The 12122-nt window shown below is 35.4% G+C and overlaps 1 protein-coding gene across 1 annotated transcript in view; it reads left to right on the forward strand.

The window, feature by feature from the left end:
* The window catches only part of AMER3 (APC membrane recruitment protein 3), a 69743-nt gene extending 57891 nt beyond the window's left edge, over nt 1-11852 (forward strand). The window contains 1 exon segment of the mRNA XM_051985659.1: nt 6514-11852. The gene's annotated coding sequence lies outside the window, so the exon portion shown is untranslated.
* The last annotated feature ends 270 nt before the right edge of the window (nt 11853-12122 follow it).

A 12122-nucleotide genomic window follows, 5' to 3' on the forward strand; every position in this document is an offset into this window, starting at 1 on the left:
TAGAAATGACTCTTCAAAATTCTATTTTGGTATTCATCTTCCCATATGTTTTCTTAAGTCCAGACATTTTGGCTTTTGACTGGTTCTTGAATATAGTGCCTAGCAGAGTACTAAGCATGTAGTTTCTGATCAACAAATGTTAAATGATAGATTGTTGGACCATGATTGGGAGGGGAATTATCCAGACTATTATTAGACCCTGAGTGGGATGAGCCAAAATACTTTGCCAGAGTTGACTCTTGGGACTGTTGGCAAGAAGGTTCAGAGGAATCATGGGAGAAACAGAGTACCTTTTTAGAGAATGAGATTGAATGATTAAATTGATTTTGTCAGAAATAGAGGAGAAACCCAATATGAAATGGAGAAGCCAGTCATTTTGTGCCCCAGACAATTGAAATTTTTGTGGGGTCATTCAGGAAAGTACATTAATGAAAGGAATTTTTCTGTCTTTCAATCGGAATATATTTAGGCTTTGCTAAGGCCCAAAATATCAACATCTAGTAGCCAAACGGCTGAAGAGCCTCTTCATTTTTATTAGGCCAGTCCTCAAGCAATGCATAGGAATCTTTCCAGCTTAGTAGGCTCAGTCAGGACTTGTACTCTGCTATTTGAAGGGATCAGATGAAATTAATGATTTCATCTCAGTCTGGAGGAAATGATGGTGGAAAGTGCTGAGGAAGGTCTAGTCTTAAATTATATATCAAGAACTGAAAAAGATGTTTGAGATGGTTAAATTTACCTTTTTCATTTTACAAATGAGCAACTGTGACTTGCAGGAGATTGTAATAGCAAGGTAGTAAGGTAGAGCTGAGATATGAACTCAAATCCTCTGACCTGAAATCTATTGCTTTTGCCTCCAAGTTAATTATTAGAGACCCAAGGGCCAGCTCGTATTTTTTGATGTTGATCATATATTCCAGGCCTCACCAAATTCCTGTTTCCTACATGATTCAAGGTTTACAAAGAACTTTCTTCACCACATCTCATAGATAGGTAGTACAAGTGTTTTTGTAGAATGAGTGTTTTGCAAAGACACTAATATTCAGAGATATAGTAAGGAGTAATAGTGGTGGAAATGAGGATGATAATGATAATTAAGGACTACAAAGTGCCTTCCCTACAACATCCTTGTAAGGATGATATTACAAGTTTCAATATCACATTTTATAGATGAGGAAACTCAGGCCCAGAGAGTTTAAGTGGCCCATCTAGGTTCAAAATATCTAAGCAGAATTGGAACCTAGATTTCCTATTTTTAATGCCAGTATTCTTACCACTGTATACTGTTTCCTTTAGACTTCTGGAACAATACACTTAAATAATTCTATCTTACGTTGGTTCTACACTGTCTTAGAACTTCTTGATAGAAAATGAAAAATTCTATACTTTGCCAACTCTTATCTGTTGATCCACACACATGAACACACGTGTGTGCATACAAAATATGTAGGAATAATGCATACACATGTATATATGTTTCACATGTAAACACATATGCATAATACACACACATATATAAGTTCACAAAGTAGACTATATTCTTTTAGTTTAATTCAGAAGTTGGGTTTTGTCTGGAGATAGCTTCTTCTTTTCCTTCTGAAAAAAAGGAAAAAAAACAACTTAGAGAAGAACTTCTAACATCATAAAATATGATAAACAAATAGAACTATAAAGAAATTAACAAAAAAAACAAGTTAAAGATACGAGCTAAAAAATTGTTAAATTCAGTCTAAATAACTTTTTTTGTTGTTTTAAATTCCCAATGAATTTTAGTTTGGAGCTCTTGATCCAAAATGCTCTGGGCCAATAGACACCACATTTTGTAGATTTTATTCCAGAGCCTTTGTTTTTTATAGTCTGACAGTGATTCTAGAGTTAACAACATTTTTTAATGCTCCTTAATCCTTAGCAAATTACTGAAACAGAATGGGATGTGAGGAAGCTCATGGGTGTAGCACCTGGTGATTTACAACTCTCTGACCAAAAGATTTTGCTGTTAGTTGAGGGAGTTCTAGCAAGTGTGTGTGGGAAGTCTAGGGGGTTGGCTTATTGCCTTTGATACTTTCCCAGTGATCTTTCTGCAGACACTTTGGTTTATCTCTTTCAAGGCACCCCACACAACTGTCCTGTTACTTAGGCACCTCTCTTCTTTTCCAGATCTTTTCCATTCTTCAATATTCTGTTTTCACTTTGAAAAGAAAACAACCAGTCCAACACAAATAGCAACCAGAAACCAACCAAAAGCCAACTCTAGTCGTTTGTTTTCAGTATGGCCTTTTCTGGTATCCAAGGAGGATGATAATTTTAATCAATTAACATTTATTAAGTACCCACTGTGTACTAGGTGCTGGAAACAGTGAAAAATGAGATAGTTTCTGCCCTAAAGAAAGTTACATTCTATAAGGGGAGATAACATGTACAAAATAAATACAAGGCAAGAAAAATCAGGTCAAAAAGGAAAAAAAAAACAAGAGAAAGAAAAAAGTATCAAACAAAAACAACAACAAAACGAAGGTGATGAAAATACTATGCTTTGATCCATATTCAGTCTCCATAGTTCTCTCTCTGGATTTTTCTTTCTCACTTTCCATTGCAAGTCTATTGTTGCTGTTGTTGTTGGTCTATTGTTCTGGAAGAGGATCATGACATCAGGAAGATGATGTCATGACATGCAAGTGAATTAGATTTAAGTGAGAGAAGGCTGTGTAGAGTCACCTGCCTCATTTTCCCCTCCAGAGCCATCTGGGTCCAGTGGCCAGATATAAAGCAGGATGCCCTGGGTGCAATGGGAGACCATGGCCTTTTAAAGTTAAGGTCTTCAATAGGTCTCAGTCTGACTGAGGCTGCTCCCATTAGTGGTTAAGGCTAGGTAGCAATTGAGGCAAAGAATCTCCTCTTCTACCTAGTCCAAAAAAGATCTATATAAATAAATAAATGAATAATGAATCTGGGAGGAGAAGATTCTCAGGGTTTCTGGCCAAAGCAGAAATCATTGTTATTTACCTTCAATCTGAGTCTATCAGAAGCCAGACAATGACCATATGGGGCTTGGCTTAGGAAGCATTGGTGGCCAATTAGAATCAGATTGATTTTGGTTTAAGGCCTTAAGGTCCTTAAGAAAGAAGTCTATCCAGTAAACTGCAAGATATCTTGGGAAGGTTTAGAGGTACAAAAGAGAAAAAAAATGTTTTTAAGAGCATCTATGTGGACAGAAAGGGGAAAGGAGGGAAAAAGGGAAGGAAGGTAGGAAGGAAGGAAGGAAAGAAAGAAAGAAGGAAGGAAGGAAGAGAGAGAGGGAGGGAGGAAAGAAGGAAAGGAGAAAAGGAGGGAAGAATGGAAAGAAAGACCCCAACCCTAAAGATAAAGACCAGAGGATTTGGGAACTTAAAGGAAAATTAGAGATCATCTCGTCAATCTACTTGTTTTATAGAGTAAGAAACTCAGTCTTGCTTAATATTATACAAGAAGTACTTGCAGAATGGGATTTGAAGCCTGGTCCTCTGACTCCAAATCTATAGTTCTTAGTACTATGCTTGGTAATCTCATCAATAAGAAGTCACATTTCCATCCCACTTCCAGATTTTTGAAATGCTTTTCTTACAAGAGGGATAGCTATGTAGAGTGCTGAGCTTGGGATCAGAAAGGCGTGAATTCAAAATCTGACTTCAGACATTTATTAGCTGTGAAACCTGGGAAATCACTTCAGCTTTGCTTGCCTTAATTAAAAAAGGACAGAATAAATCCATCTTTATTTTATTTAGCCATTCTGGAGAACATGAAGACTCCTATATAGATACAACTCCCTTTAAAACTTAATTGATTTATAAGAATAGACTTTCCATTGATTAGCTGGGATGAGACAGGTGTCAGCTCTCACAATAACCTAGTTTGTTGACATTTTCGAAGCTTGAGTTTTATTAAACTTCCTTTTGGGTTATTGATTAACCCTGGCACCAGTCATTTAGCACAGCTGCAAGCACCATGAGATGATTCCCAATATCCTATTCTAAAGGATCATCCAATGCCTAAAATCAGGATTTGAAGAAAGGCCAGACTTTCAGGGATGTTTTGAAAATCTTACAACAGGAACAGCGAGATAGAGTGCTGGACCTGGATTCAGAGGACCTGAGAGAAAAATCTGTTCTTAAGACACTTATTAGCTGTGTGATTCTGAGCAAATCACTTATCTTCTGCATGCCTCAGTTTAGAATGAGGGAGGCAGCTAGATAATGCATTCAGTAGAGTGATGGTCCTGAAGTCAGGAGGATCTGAGTTCAAATCTGGCCTCAGACACTTAACACTTATTAGCTGTGTGACCCTGGGCAGGTCACTTAGCCTCAACTGCCTCACCAAAAAATAAACAAATAAATAGAATGAGGATAGAACATCTCTATTTTATACAGCCATTCTGGAGAACATGAAGACTCCTGTGTAGGTCTTATTCTGCTAGAGCCACCCACAGTTTATCCTAAAATCTTTTTTAGGATGTATGTATGTGTATATGGAGAGAGTAAAAAAACAAACAGAATTTTAGAAGTTGGGCCAACAGCTATTCATTCTCCCACTAGATATACTTAATAATCATGACAAAGAACTTACATGCAATTATTTTTATTTATTACAAAAACAATTTTAAAAATTACCTTGCAATGTGACTCTTTTCAACAACGAGGCGACTCAGGCCAATTCCAATAGACTGTGATGGAGAAAATCATCTGCATCCAGAGGGAGGACTGTGGGGAATGAAATATTTTCACCTTTTTTTTGTTATTGTTTGCTCGCTTTTTTTTCTTTCTCATTCTTTTTCCTTTTTGATCTGATTTTTCTTGTGCAGCATGATAAATGTGAAATTATGTTCAGAAAAAAGAAGAATTGCATATGTTTAACCCATATTGGATTACTTGCTGCCTAGGGGATGAGGGATGGGGTAAAGAGGGAGAAAAATTTGGAACACAAGGTTTTGCAAGGGTGAATGTTGGAAACTATCTTTGCATATATTTTGAAAACAAAAGGCTATTATTTAAAAATTACCCTTCAACAAGCCTGCAGAAGAATATCGAATATTAAAAGAATGATATCAGCATGGTCAAGTGGATAGAAGGCTGACTTCAGAGTTGGGAAGATGGGTTCAAATTCTGCCTCTGACATTTACTGACTACATCACCTTGTGTATATCTATTAACTTCTTAGTGCCTCTGGCAACTGAATCTCTGAGATTCTTAAGTGGCATAGAAAGTGTTGATGTGTATAGGTAGAGCAAATTTTGCACTATATCTCCTTACACTATTTAAGTCAGATTTAAAAAAAAATAGTATAGCAACTTGCAAGTAGGATTATTTTTTTCCTTACTCCATAAAAAAGATGAATAGAGTAAGATTCATAATAACATAAGAATAATAGTTGTACTTTACATTTGCATGTCAATCTATCTTGGATAAAGCCATTTCATTTCTATTATCTTCCTTGATCTATTATCTTCTCCTTGAGAAGAATCATTCAAGGTCAGTAAGACAAAGATGATTATTTCCATGTTATTAATTTGGGAACTAAGGCTCAAAAAGTATAGAATATTAGAACTGGAAGCTACCTTAGAGATTATTTAGGCCAACTCTCTCATTCATTTTGCAAAGAAGATTAAATGACTTATTCTAGGTCTCTCAGATAATAGGTGGTAGAGACAAAATTCAAAATCAGATCTGATTCACAGTCTAGGAGAGTACATTCTATTAGTCTGGATGCAGGATGACTTTTTGGCAGTAAAGCTGGGCAATATGACTTATGTAGCAGTAGAGGTTAGTTCTAAGATTGTGTGATGTTATGATTATGAATTATATCAATTCCTCCACATTGCTGAATTCTCACTTTTATCCTTAGCTTCCTTCATAATTTAAAAAGAACTGAATAAGAATGTGCATATTATATAGCAAATACTTGTATAAATATACATATTTATATGCATAGATAATATGCATAAATGCCCAAAATGGGATTTTTCTTTCTTTCTTTCTTTTTTTTTTTTAACAAGAAATGAATACTTTATGGGAACATAATTGACCTTTTTTTTGTGATTTCTATTCAAATGTTGATATTACTAGCTAAGAACAGTATTTCTCCTGATATATGCTATATTTTCTGCTTCTGTGCATATCTTTCAATAAGTTTATATTCAGAACTTATTTTTTGGTTTAATTTTGTTTATTCTGTTCTCCTTGCTTTGACCATGTACTCTCCTGTGGTTCTTTGTCCTCAATTAATGCTATGTGACTAAAATAGGAACTTTATTTTTGGAAATATGTAACTTTTTCAGAGATCAGGAGGGATTTATGTAGCAGTTATTTTTACTGCAAAAAATTACTAGAAAATATAATTTATAAGAAAATTTCATTTTTATCTTCATGTAAAGTTAAAGATACATTATACATAGCAACAAATTCTTGAAAATCAAATCTTTATTAAAACCTCTTGAAAATTAAAAATGTATATTTGTCATTTTTCCTTCTGCTTATATTTCAGGAATAGTATCAAGGAATTGGCATGGATATCATTCTGACTCCTCAACTGGGGCTCTATCCAAGGTTGTCGTGCCTACACTAGAGTGGATCCAACATCAAACACAACAAATCTTCCTTTCCCAGCCACAAAGAAGCAGAGTATCCATCTGTGAATTCAAATTCTGTAGCTACCCCTGATGAATACGTCTAGGGACATCAGATCAGGTCTTCTCAAAACCTGTGCAGCCATGAGTCCAGAAGGCTCAAGGCCAGGTTCAGAAATTGACTTTGGTATCTGTGGATACAATCAGTTGTCCTGTTTGGGAATTAGCTGTCCTCCGGTTATTTGGTTACAATGCAGACTCACAGTCATATTAAAAATGTCATTTTTGTTGAAAATTGTAAATATGGGGCAGGTAAGCACTGCTGTTTTTAATGGATATGTCAGCCAATCTATTTTCTCCCCTTTGGATTCTGTGTATCTCCATTGAAAGTCCACATGTGACTTGTCTGAAGCTGATATGATGAATAGCATTTTGATAACAGCTCTTTTATGGTTTGATTTTGTAATAGAGATAGTATTTGTATGTTGAATTACCTCCTGGACCTTGCCCCCAAACTCCTAATTCTTTGGAAATATGTAGTGGAAATGTAGAAACAAAACCAAACAGTTTTTACCAGCATCTTGGGAAAAAAGATCATCTACCATGTTTTCATTTACAGGGTAAAACACATTACAAAGAAAAAAATATATAAGGGAATGTTCAGACTTCTTAGTGTATACAGATTTACTTATTTCAAGTATTGCTTGAAATATTCAAGTTGTAAGCAGTGACTTACAAATCTGTTTGGGCCATAAGCTCATTGCTCAGTGACCAATTATTGCAAACTGAGGACAGCTTACCTAAATTGTACATACAGTGCCTAGCAGGAAATAGCCTCTGAAATGCAAGTCTTGCATGTCCAAATCTGTGACAGTGACAAGTCATCAGAAATCTCTGTGGTAATGAAATTTCATCTAGGATAGTAGCCAAGGCTTGGAATATTACTATCCAATACAATTTCTGAATACCTATAAAAATATAAAGGCAATGGAGTCAAGAGAAATAGTTGTTTGATCTATTGCTGGGGCATATCTTCTCCTTCTAATTCTTCTCTCTTCTCTTTCTCTACTCCCCACTCAAGAAAACTTTTTACTCTCTGAAGCTGACCTCCACCAGGTAGATATTTGACTAAAGCAACTGACAACAAAAAATCAGTCAGTCAGTCAACAAGCATATTTTTTAAGCACTTACTATGTGCCAGGTATTATGAAAAGCTCAGGGTATACAAAGAAAGATAGAAGCAGTGAATTAATTTGTTTAACTCTTGTCAAGGACTACATTCTCCCCAAATGTAAGCTCTAGCTTATAGGCCTAAATTAATCTCCATTTGATAGTATTGAGTGGGAGAAGATTTCTTTTTGGTTCAGAAAGCATAAGGGGGAGAAGAATCCTACTATTCATTGTTCAACTTCCCTGTCCTTCAAATAAGTCTTTTATAAAATGAGAGATTTAGACTAGAAAATATCTAAGGTAAGAGACCTTAGTCCAATTATCTTATGATCCTTTGTAAGAAACTATAGGAAGGATAGAATTTCAATACAATGAAGCAGTTGTTGCTGAAGGAGTGTGAGTCAGTTGGAAAAATATACAAATGAGCTATAGAGAAGATCCAGAAATAGGGAAGAAAACTTGTGGTATGAGGGACTTTTGGTTTGTGGGTGCCCCTATAGTTAGGCCCAGGATGGCTGTCAGAATTCTATTTTGAACAGAGGGCTCTTTTCACATAGTAATGCTATCCAAGTGAAGGATCATCATATCACTCTGCTGGTGACTAAGGCTCAGTATAAAAAAGACTCCAGAGGGTCAATTTGGCTAAAATTTGAAATGAAAATGATTCTGGAGTGGCATTAGCCAGGTGAGTGGTATTATGGCCTTATACCATGACTTGAACAGCCCTTTGTTTTCTGTAGTTTAAGTCCTTGGAAATGGTTCTTAATTTCAAAGGCAGTTTTTAAATATGCAAAATCTTTGCATGTCTGAACCTGAGACTACTCCATTCAACAGAACTTATTACAAGTATCTTTTATTTAGCAAAATAATACCCAAAGAAATGCAACAAGCTTTGGCCATCCTGATAGTATTGTTGGGTAGAGTATGAGGTTAGATTAGAAGCAGATGAAATAGTATCAAAAGGCAAATGGATTTCTTTCATGAGCTCTGTGTTTTTAAAGGCACATGATCTGATTTTCCCCTTAGCGTCCTAGATGACAATTCAATAAAATGGGTTAAGAAAGCTTGGTCTTTCTTCTGACTGCACACCAAAAATGATCTCTTTTTGGACTTGACTAACTGACTCGGATGATTCTGCATGGAATAATCTAAATTCAGACTGAGATGCATCGAGAATAAGCTTCTGTTGAAGAAAAAGATTGCTTTTTTCTAATGATGACATGAAAAAGTCTAGCTTTGGAGAGAGTACATTGGAAATGTTCAGTCCAGGGAAGCCCTTCTGTTGGCCCCTTGGGGACTCTTCAGTCCTAGTGCATTAACATTACTTACAAAACATGCATGGGAGAATGTAAATGAGAAGTGTGTATATACAGTTTCTTTGTGTCCTCTTAAAGAATTTATTGGTTATGATGTTCTTTATTAAGCCCCAACAGTGCACACCTATTTGCATGTATAGAAGTAAAAACATAGTACAATTCATAAAATGATCCCTTATTTGAAGTAAACACTGCCAGAACCTTTAGCTGTCTTCTGCTTGGTTCCTGTCTAAAGGCAGGAATCGCATGTCTTCCGATTCTGTCTCTAATTTCGTATTCACCCCCAGACATGATGGACACTAATGCATGTTCTAGGAATGCTGGGTAAGTGTGATGTGGTGACTTAGGGTTATTTGTAATAGATTTTCATTAACAAGACATCAGTATCAAATACCCTTGGGGAATGGACATGTTCTGCTTTTGCTTGCAAGTGTTTTCAAAGTTATGTGATTAAATATAAAAGTGATTTGTAGCTGCCATGGTTCTTGGGAAAATGGAAAATCAAATGCTTTTTTATTGTTTGAAAAGGCAGTGCAGTGTAGTAGACAGAGAATATTGTATCTGGAGTTAAAGGACTGAGAATTGAGTTTTGTTTTACACCTACTAGCTCTGTGACTGTGGGAAAGATGTTTGGCTTCTGATCTCAGTTTCTTCCACTATAAAACTTGGATAATAATAATTTATATTTTGTACCTTTCTGTACTATTGTGAACAACACACTACATGAGAGTGAGCTGTTATTATTTATTCCCTTGACTCTGGTCATACTGTGTGGAGGCATTTTCAATGACAGTGCTATTGGAGAGAGGACTAATAGCTGATTTGTGCATTAGCTTTGCTGTGGCAGATTCTTTTCTGAGCATAATTGGTATATTTCAAGAGTAAATGTTTTAAAGGAAAAAAGGGTTTACAAAAGGAAGGTGAGATGAGTTAGAATCTGAATTAGGGTGATGCCTTCCTTCTCATATTCACCTAATAAAACTCAAATGCTCTCAGAGGTGGATGTGGAATTAAATTAATCAGCATTGAAGTAGAGGAAATGATCTCTAGATTTAAGTCTCCCTTCTATGATGCCTCCAAAAACTGACCTTGAGTTTGTACCCCAAATAACTAACCACTTGATAGAATGTATTTGACAAGATAGTGATGGTGGCTGTACTTGTAAGGATTCTGATGTTCCTTGTTTAGCCTCCCTGTACCATAAATAAGCCCAGGAAGAAAGCAAATATATTGAATCAGTATTGTTTTACACATACACCTCTTGTACCTTTGCAGCCACCATTTTTTCAAGAGATGTGAGGAAGGGAAGAAGCTCAGTAAAAATGAAATATCCCATTGCTGGGAAAGATGAGTTTTTCTGAGTGTAGTTAGAATATTTCAGGGGTGTGTTGCCCTTTTCTAATACATTTATCATATATTATATTTATCTATCTATGTATGTATTTTACTATCCTATTAGATTATAAACTCCATAAAGACAGTGTGTTTTATCTAAAATTTAACTTTGTTTCTCTTACTCCTGGCATCTAGTGGTCTTATGTACACAATAGGTGCTTAAAAAGTATTTGTTGAATTGAGTTAATTTCATCACTATGCTATCCAAAGCTGGGTAATAATGAATCAAGTCATAAGGGTTTTCTCTGAATTATGCTCTTGCTGCTGTGGAGAGTGAAAGGACTTAAAAATGAAAATGAAAGCTTAATTAATAATGATGATGATGACCACAAAAATGATTATAAACCCCCTTTTAATAGGCACTTTAGGGTTTACAAAGCCCTTTTCTTTATACCTGCCTATGAGGCAGAGTATAATTCTGTAGAAGTTAATAAAACCCAAGTTATCTTTTCTTCAGGTGTAGTTCATTTATTCCTTCACTCAACATATATTGAATAAAAGATGTGCAAGACTCTATTCTTGGTGCTAGTGAGTATACAACGATATATAAGAACCCATTCCTCTTTCCTCAAGGAATTTACATCCTAGTAGTTTATCATGTAGGACTTTTGACTCAAGAGGGAAGGGGCAGTATGATGTAGTAGAAAGAACATGTGACTCAGAGTAAGAAGACTGGGTCCTAGCTCAGCCTTGTATTAGCTAAAGAATCTTAAATAAGTCATTGCACAGAATCACTGAAGTGGAAAGTAACTCATTTTATAAATACAAGCTATTATTACTTACTCCCTTGAACTTTAATTATTGAATGGTGTGAAAAGCTTTTTTTTTTTTTTTTAATGATTTACTATTGATGATTGGACTAATATTTGCTACATAAATTAACTATGTATGACTGGGCTTTTTCTGAATATAGTTGGTATATTTCAAGGGTAAAGTGTTTGTAGAAGGAGAAAGTGGAGAATGTGAGGGGAGGAGGATCAAGGATCACAAGACAATATTTAGTCCAACTTGTACCTGAGAAACATTTCTTTCTACCATACATTTCAAATGGTTATAGATTCTTTGCTTCAAAGTATCATGTAAATGATAAAAGGCCTTCTACATTTGGATAGCTCTAATTATTAGAATTTTTTTCCTTTCACTTCTCTGGACCTCAGTTTCCTTATTTGTTAAATAAGATGTATGATTCTGTAACCTGACTGATGTTACTTCTCATACTGATGTATGTAATTAAAAGCAATATTGTATCCACTGAAAGTCCTAAAAACATGTTTTAGAAACACTCTATAAAATATTTGAGTCAACCAGCAATAAAGAAAACCAGTTTCATTAAATATTGTTTTTGAAGGAAAAAAATAAATGCAGCCTTATGTTGATGCCTTTGGTGAATTCTTGCTTTTATGATTGGCCATGATAACTATGTTTATCCTAAGTGTGGGGATATCCTAAGGTATTACAGAATGGAGATGTTCATCTTTGTGCAAACTCATCTGGAAGAAAAAGTTCTTCTTTCCAATAATGCAATCACCTCTGAAGGAAGAATCTCTCAATACACAGGATGGAGTTTTCAAGAAAGGAGCCATGGAGTAATGAACAGAAGATCAGTGTTGGAATCAGACTTTCATTTAAGACTTTCATCTGATGTG

The sequence above is a fragment of the Antechinus flavipes genome, chromosome 3 (assembly GCF_016432865.1).
Source record: "Antechinus flavipes isolate AdamAnt ecotype Samford, QLD, Australia chromosome 3, AdamAnt_v2, whole genome shotgun sequence".
NCBI lineage: Eukaryota > Metazoa > Chordata > Mammalia > Dasyuromorphia > Dasyuridae > Antechinus > Antechinus flavipes.